Source organism: Meles meles, chromosome 18, assembly GCF_922984935.1.
Source record: "Meles meles chromosome 18, mMelMel3.1 paternal haplotype, whole genome shotgun sequence".
NCBI lineage: Eukaryota > Metazoa > Chordata > Mammalia > Carnivora > Mustelidae > Meles > Meles meles.
The window spans coordinates 45,662,003-45,670,399 of NC_060083.1; positions in this window are offsets into that span (position 1 = coordinate 45,662,003).

Below are 8,397 nucleotides of genomic sequence, written 5' to 3' on the forward strand. Positions count from 1 at the left end.
GAAGTTTTTTTTTTTTAAGTTTTTTTAAGTTTTACTTAAACTCTTCAAATCGATTTCCTCACCTTTAAAACATCCTCTTCCGTGGGTAGCTAGCTAGGACTGGCAGGAGCACTTGTGTGAAAGCCCAAGGGGCAGGGGTGGTCAGCCACAGAGTAAACCCCACCCGCTCCCCTCCCCAGCCTCTGTGTTACACCCCCAGGGTTCTGTGGTGGTTGACAGGCTACTTACTGGCCACACCCACTCCTTGTGCGAGGTGCTCACCTTCCACACCTGAAATGACTCCTGCCCCCGCCTGCTCTCACCTTGCTGTTTCCATCTGAGCTCACCATCCCACTCTCCCTGGCTTTGTAGAATTGCCCTAGGGATGGTGGGGATACAAGCTAATACAGCCACCCCCAAGTCTGTTTCCCTGCTCCAGGAATCCTGCAGGAGCAAGGACTCCAGGCTGGGGGCAGCGAGAATTAGCAAATAAAAATACATACAGGAGGGACGCCTGGGTGGCTCAGTTGGTTAAGCGACTGCCTTCAGCTCAGGTCATGATCCTGGTGTCCCAGAATCGAGTCCTGCATCGGGCTCCCTGCATGGCAGGGAGTCTGCTTTTCCCGCTGACCTCTCTCCTCTCATGCTTTCTCTCCCTCTCTAATAAATAAATAAAATCTTAAAAAAAAAATACATAAAAGGGGGCGTCTGGATGACTCAGTGGGCTAAAGCCTCTGCCTTCAGCTCAGGTCATGATCCCAGGGTCCTGGGATCAAGCCCCACATGGGGCTCTCTACTCAGCGGGGAGCCTGCTTCCTCCTCTCTCTCTCTGCCTGCCTCTCTGCCTACTTGAGATCTCTGTCAAATAAATAAATAAATCTTTAAAAAAAATACATAAAGGATGCACAGTTAAATCTGAATTTCAGATACACGAGGATTAGTTTTGTATACTTATTAAGAGTTCATGACTTTTTAAAACTTGTTTATTTTTATACTTACATTAAAAGATTATTCCTTATCTGAAATTCAAATTTAAGCGGGTGTCCTGTATTTTATCTGGCATCCATACCCCGACTCCTTGGAAAACTAACCTTCATGGCAGATAGCCCTGCAAATGGCTTTTATTAAGAGTTTTTAAACAATTTTAAGTATCTTTTTACATAATATAAAATGTACCCATTTTAAGTATACAAGTCAATGTTTTTTAGATTTACCAAATTGTACAACCATCACAAAATCCAGGGGTTTTGTTTGTTTGTTTGTTTGTTTGTTTTAAAGATTTTATTCATTCATTTGACAGACAGAGATCACAAGTAGGCAGAGAGGCAGGCAGAGAGAGGGGGGAAGCAGGCTCCCTGTTGAGCAGAGAGCCCGATGTGGGGCTCGATCACCGGACCCCGGGATCATGACCTGAGCCGAAGGCAGAGGCTTTAACCCACTGAGCTACCCAGGCACCCCACAAAATCCAGTTTTAAAACATTTTCATCACCCCAATAGATATCCACTTACAGTTAATTCCCATTACTGCCTCCTACAAATTGTTTTTTTTTTAAACATTTCATAAATTAATTGTTACTTCTGCTATAAAAAGTCACAAACTCTTATGGAAGAAATTCTGGGGGAAATAAATCAGAGAAAGACAGAAAAGAAAGTAAAATTACTTCTAAGCCTCTGGTCTCATGAGGACAATTGTTAATAATTGTTTCTAATTTTTTTTTCCATGTTCATATTTTTTTAAGAAAAATGATATCAGGAGCATTTGGGTGGCTCAGTTAGTTAAGCCACTGCCTTTGGCTCAGGTCATGATACCAGGGTCCTGGGATCCAGTCCCACATGGGGTTCCTTGCTCAGCAGGGAGCCTGCTTCTCTCTCTGCCTCTGCCTGCCACTCTGTGTGCTTGTGCTCTCTCTCTCTCTCTATCTGACAAATAAATAAATAAATAAAATCTTTTTTAAAAAAAAGAAAAATGATATCACACTGTATATAATATCTTACAATCTAATTTTTTAGGTAATATGTCATGAAAATACTCCCATGCAATCAAATCTTCTTCCACAATATCATTTTCAGTGGTTCCACAGTATTCTGTTATGAGTTTACCACTCTCTTTATTTGATCCCCTTTTATTTTGTTTTTGGGTTTTTTTTTTAAGATTTTATTTATTTGTTTATTTGACAGACAGAGATCACAAGTAGGTGGAGAGGCAGGCAGAGAGAGAGAGAGAGAGAGAGAGGGAAGCGGGCTCCCTGTTGAGCAGAGAGCCCGATGCGGGACTCAATCCCAGGACTCTGAGATCATGACCAGAGCCAAAGGCAGAGGCTTTAGCCCACTGAGCCACCCAGGTGCCCCGATCCCCTTTTGATGGACATCTAGTTTGTGTCCCATCTTTTCAACATTTTTTTTTAAAGATTTTATTTATTTATTTGACGGAGATCGCTAGTAGGTAGAGAGGCAGGCAGAGAGAGAGAGAGAGAGGAGGAAGTAGGCTCCCTACTGAGCAGAGAGCCCGATGCGGGGCTCCATCCCAGGACCCTGAGATCATGACCTGAGCCAAAGGCAAAGGCTTTAACCCACTGAGCCACCCAGGCGCCCCTCTTTTCCCCATTTTTTTTTTTAAAGATTTTATTTATTTATTTGACAGACACAGATCACAAGTAGGGAGAGAGGCAGGCATAGAGAGAGAGAGGAGGAAGCAGGCTCCCCGCCAAGCAGAGAGCCCCATGCAGGGCTCGATCCCAGGACCCCGGGACCACGACCGGAGCTGAAGGCAGAGGCTTTAACCCACTGAGCCACCCAGGCGCCCCTTCCCCATTTTAAATAATGCTGCGGTGCATGTTTTTATAGCTAAATCTTTGTACACATCAATTATTACTTAAGATAAATTCTTAGAAGTGGAGTTGTTTTGTCAAAGTGTCCACACATTTTCAAGGCTTTCGATGATATTTTCTAACTCAGTAAGGGGTGCCACCGTGGGACCAGCTGTCCAAGTCAGAAGACTCAGAAACGGTTCAGTCCAAGAGAAGAAAGCTGACTGACGGGAGGAGTGAAACTGGGGAGACCACTATGGGGGACTTCTCTGGAAATCAGAAGAATACTCCTATCCCCTCCAGGTCCCCTCTTCACCAGCAGCCACAGCGCTCCTGGCAGCACCCTTCAGGAACTCCTTCCCCGCCACCCCCTGGTCTTCTTTGTGCTCCTGCAAGAAGGCTGGATGTCACCTCCCTGAGGTCCAGCCAGCTACAGCCTGCCCTGAGCCCGCCCCACCCCCACAGCCTTGAGTGGGTCAGCCTGGCTTCCAAAGGCAGACCCTGGCACCTCACCAAGGGTCCAGCCTCCCTGCCGATCCCCTCCCCCATCACCACCCCAGCCTTGGAGGAAGACCAATTGCGAGAGGTCGGAGCAGGTGGGGGCTGGATTGGGGGCATAGATCTTGAGATGACTCAAACGCCAGCCACCCGAGGGGAGAAAGGGGCTGGGGGATGAATGGATTGCAAACCAGAAGGAGGGGCTGAGGAGATGAGCTTTGGTGCCTTGATTCCCCCGCGTCAGTTTCTTCAACATCTGCAGTGCGTGGGGTTGAGCGATCCCACTGGGGGGTTGTAGGGGGTAGGGCTGGGAGGCTGGCTGACGTTTGCTTCCCGCCTGCTGGGTCGGGCCAAGCAGTTCATGAATGACTCACCTCATTGTCAGGCTGATTCACTGCTCTCCTGGGGACTGGGGGGAGGGGAGGGTAGGCTGCAGCAGCCCCCTCAGTACGACTCATACTGTCGCACACGCGCACACGCCCGCACCGCGCACACACGCGTGCGGGCGGGGCTCCGGCGGGTCCACTCACCTGCTGGGGTCAGGACCCCATAAAAGGGTTTCCGGGGTGAGAAGGAGGGGGATGTACACCACTTGGTCTGTGGAGAACAAGTTTGAGGTTTCTATCTAGTCTACACATGGCTATTTACATTTAAATTAATTAAAATTAAATACAATTAAAACTTCAGTTCCTTAGTCTGATTAGCCACATTTCAAGGGCTCAGTAGGCACATGTGGCTAATGAGTGCTCTGGGGGGCAGAGTGGGTAGAAAATACCTCCATCGGGGTGGCTGGGTGGCTCAGTCCATTAAGCTTCTGTTTTCTAAGCATCTGTCTTTTAAGGGTCTGTCTTGGGCTCAGGTCATGATCCCAGCCAGAGTCCTGGGATGGAGCCCCACTTTGGGCTCCCTGCTCAAGGAGGAATCTGCTTCTCCCTCTTCCTCTGGCACTCCCCCTGCTTCTGCTCTCTCTCTCTCTCTCAAATAAATAAAATCTTATTTAAAAAAAAAAAAAAGGAAAAGAGAACACCTCCATCAACACAGAATGGTCTATGGGTAGCGCTGGTCTACACAACCTTTGCATACACAAAGCTGAACAAACAGACCAGCCCTCCCCCAGTCCCAGACACTCAGCACCCCCACCTTCTATGCAGCACACAACAGACATTTAACTCCACTCACTCACCCAACACCCACCCACCAACACAGCCCGGCAAGAGTCTCAATGTGTATACACATCTGTGGTGTACGCCACTGTCCGTACCAAGGCAAAGGTAAATACAAACACATAAACAAACATCATCATCACTGATTCACATACAAGGGCTCATACAATAAAAACACAAATTAGGGCAAAGTGCACTTGCAAATATGCTGAAATAGATACAAACTCAAACCATGTGGTTCTCATAACAAATCTCAGCTCATGTTCGCAAACTCAAATCGGGGGGTGGGGAGGGAACCCACATTGCTGAGCCCCTGCCAACGTGCCAGGCATGGAGTTAGCCATGTCGATGCAGTAATTCATTTAATCTCACGGCAGCCTTGCAAAGATGAGACAGCGAAGTTTCAGAGAGGCAAAGGAACGTCGTCAAGTGACAGGGTCAAATATAAACCAAGATTTGTCTGACTTCATAGCCAATGCAGCACGCTGTCTGCAAACACACGCGCATAGGTGTGCATGTGCACGCGTACTCACGCACTCAAGGTGTGCCCTCCTTTGTACCTAAGAAGATGAGTCTTGTCCAGCAACAGCAGGGATTTGGGGAAATAAGCATGGAGTTGCCCAGATTCATCAACATTCCCTCCTGTGAAATGGCATTAAGTCATTCAACAAACCCTTGGCTGAGCGTCTTCCATGGGTCAAGTCCTATGCTAAATACTGCTCACAAAGGAAATGCCACAGCTGTGGCCCTGAAGGAGTTCAAAGTCCAGTGGGAGGTGTGAGGGAAACCTATAGACAATACAGGGCACACAAGAGACCCAAGCTATAGTGAAAGTAGGCCCCAAATGGAGGGAACCAAAGAGAAGGTTAATTTCGGCCTCCTGGGGTAGTAAGGAAGGCTTCTTTGAGGAGGTATCCTTAAGGGGGAGGGGGTGAAGAAGAAGTGTGACGGAGATGGATTGGTATTGATTGAGAGATTGAGAGATTAGCTAGGGCAGGGAGGAGAATGCCAGGGCAATGCATGCCCTGGGGATTTTATATGTCATCCCCCAGTAACTGGGGGAATTAAAAAATTTTTGCGGTGGGAAATAGTATCCCATTTGCGTGTTAGAAAGAATGGACAGAAGGAAGGACAGCTTGGACTAGGGAGAACACTCAGGAAGCTACCACCATAGCTCAGGCGGGAGTTGGTAAGGCCTGGCGTATAATGGAAGGCCTCTGGACAAGGTGAGGGATAGACAGGGATGGGGGAGTTGGGGTCTATCCTGGTCCTGAGAAAGAGCAAGGCAATGAAAATGTAATGAAAGCCTGGATTCTCTCTCAGAACAAGGCATTTATGCATAGGCAAACTATCTTTTGCACATAATTATAGGGGACTTACAGTCCCTGAAGCCCCAGGTTAAGAACCCAGTTCCTTGGAATTCTAACAGGCCAAACAACATGGTGGTTAAGCCTGTGGAGGCTAGAATCAGACAGCCGGCTTCATCATCTCAGCACCACCACCTATTACCTGTATGAACTGGGAGAGGGCCTTGACTCTTTCCTCTTCAGTGAAGCAGAAGTGATCCTAACACCTATATGGAGGCTTGTTACAATGATTAAGTGAGCCAATACATGGAAAGTTCCAGAACCTTGTCTGGAACAGAAAGTGCTCAGGAAGTACTGGCTGCTATTATTACAAGTTAAATCAGAGTGCTTTGAGACCTCCCCCCCCCACCCCCGCATGGGGCACCTGGGTGGCTGCATTGCATTAAGTATCTGACTTTGGCTCAGGTCGTGATCTTGGGGTCCTGGGACTGAGGCCCGTGTTGGGTGTTGGGCTCCCTGCTCAGTGGGGAGTCTGCTTCTACCTCTCCCTCTACCCCTCCCTCCCACTTGTGCATGCTCTCTCTCTGTCTCAAAAAAATAAATGAAATCTTAAAAAAAAAAAAAAAAAAAAGGCCCCCTCGCTACACTTATTCTCCTTTTACCCCACTTCATAGCTGGGGATCTGGTGTCGTCTAGTGTGGCCCTCCAGCCTGAGTCCTGGCACCCATTTTGCCCTTTTCCAGAACGCACCCCTTCCTTTCTGGCTTGAGTCTCCATTATCCTCAAGCCTGGTTCTTAGAGTTTAACATTAACCTCTCTTCTAAGAGGAGGATGGGAGCCTGCGTGGTTCAGTTAGTTAAGTGTGGGCTCAGGTCATGATCAGGCTCAGGTCATGTTCTCAGGGTCCTGGGATCAAAACCCTTGGCAGGCTCCCTGCTTAGCAGGGAGTCTGCTTCTCCTTCTCCCTCTGCCCCTCCCCTCTGCTTGTGTGCGCGCGCTCTCTCTCTTTCTCTCTCTCTCCCTAATAAATGAATAAAATCTTTTTTTTTTTAAGATTTTATTTATTTATTTGACAGACAGATCAGAAGTAGGCAGAGAGGCAGGCAGAGAGGGGAGGGGGAGAAGCAGGCTCCCTGCGGAGCAGAGAGCCCGATGCTGGACTCGATCCCAGGACCCCGGGATCATGATCTGAGCCGAAGGCAGTGGCTTAACCCACTGAGCCACCCAGGCGCCCCAAATGAATAAAATCTTAAAAAAAAAAAAAAAAAAAAGAGGAGGGAGAAGAGGACATAGGCACCATCATCATGGAGACCCAGTTCTTGCCCTGACCATAAGATGCCTGCGCTGGGGAGAAGACGTTTGATTTGGGGGAAGGGGGACCCTTCAGCATGGGGGTCCTTCCCAGCTCTAAAATCACAGACCACTCCTCGCTATGTCCTGCCAGCTCCTCTCTAAAATGTCTCAGATCCACATTTTCCATTAGCTCTGACCACCTCCCCCACCCCCTATCCAAGTTCTAACAGGAGGTGGGGGCCATAGATGTCAAATTCATTGAACTTAGAAAAGTGATGGAGGAGAAAACAGGATTTCCCATCAGAAGATCCACCACGAGGGACTGTTTGACCCTGATGGGCTCTCTTACCTCCTGGGCCTCAGTTTCCTAATCTGTAAAATAATACCAGCCCCCCCCGCCATTCTTCATGGGATCTTTGTGAAGACAAAATCAGCTAGTGGTTAAAATTGGAAGCTGCAAACTTCAGGGTGGGTAGGAGTTGCTCTTAGCCCTCTTGGTCTTTGGGGCTCTGTGATCTCCCTTCAGCTGGAGCTGGCAGAGCCCAGATGCCCTGGGTCTCCAGGACTATCCATAGCTGAGCAGAATGAGCTCCACTTAGGAAGAGGAGGTCTGTAAGTGGGAGACTTGGGATTTTGAACCCCAGCTCAGAAGAAGCACAGAGGCTGTGAGGGAATTTCTAACTTGGGTCAGAGTTAGCAGGGATCCAGCTTCCATCTCCCATCACCATTCTGGCTTCCATTCTGACGTGGGACAGGTAAACTTGTCCACAAGAAGCTATGATGCTTTTCCAGAGGAGAGGCCAGGCCAGGTCACCCTGGGGAAAATCCAAGGCTGGCTCAGATCAGATCATTAAGAACTTGAGTCAGCTACCTTCCTCCTGTCTTTTGAGTCCTCAAAGCTATGCAGCCCTAGGCTCTCTCCAACTAGTCTTATAGTGACAAGCAAGAAGAAAAACAGAGGGAGGACTGAGGGCTGGCTCACAGCATCCCTGCCCATCTCTCTGCACAACTAGCCTAGACTACCTTTTGACCTGTCTCCCTAAGTTGTGAACCTGAGGGCACAAGGAGTATTACATTTCTCGATCCTCAGTGTTGTGTACTATGCCAGATACACGGCAGTCATTGTACAATTCCTCCAATAATTCTATTGAGCATTGTCCTAAGTGCTGGGGACACAAAGTTGAACAAGCCAGACAAAGTCCCTGCCCTCATGGAGCTCATTTTTGTTTGTTTGTTTTGTGCTGAACCCCAGGAGCTCATATTTTAGGGAGGAGGACACACAATAAAGATGTAAACCATGACAGTTATAAATTATGGAAAGCGCTGAGAAGGGAACAGAGTGTTGGATGG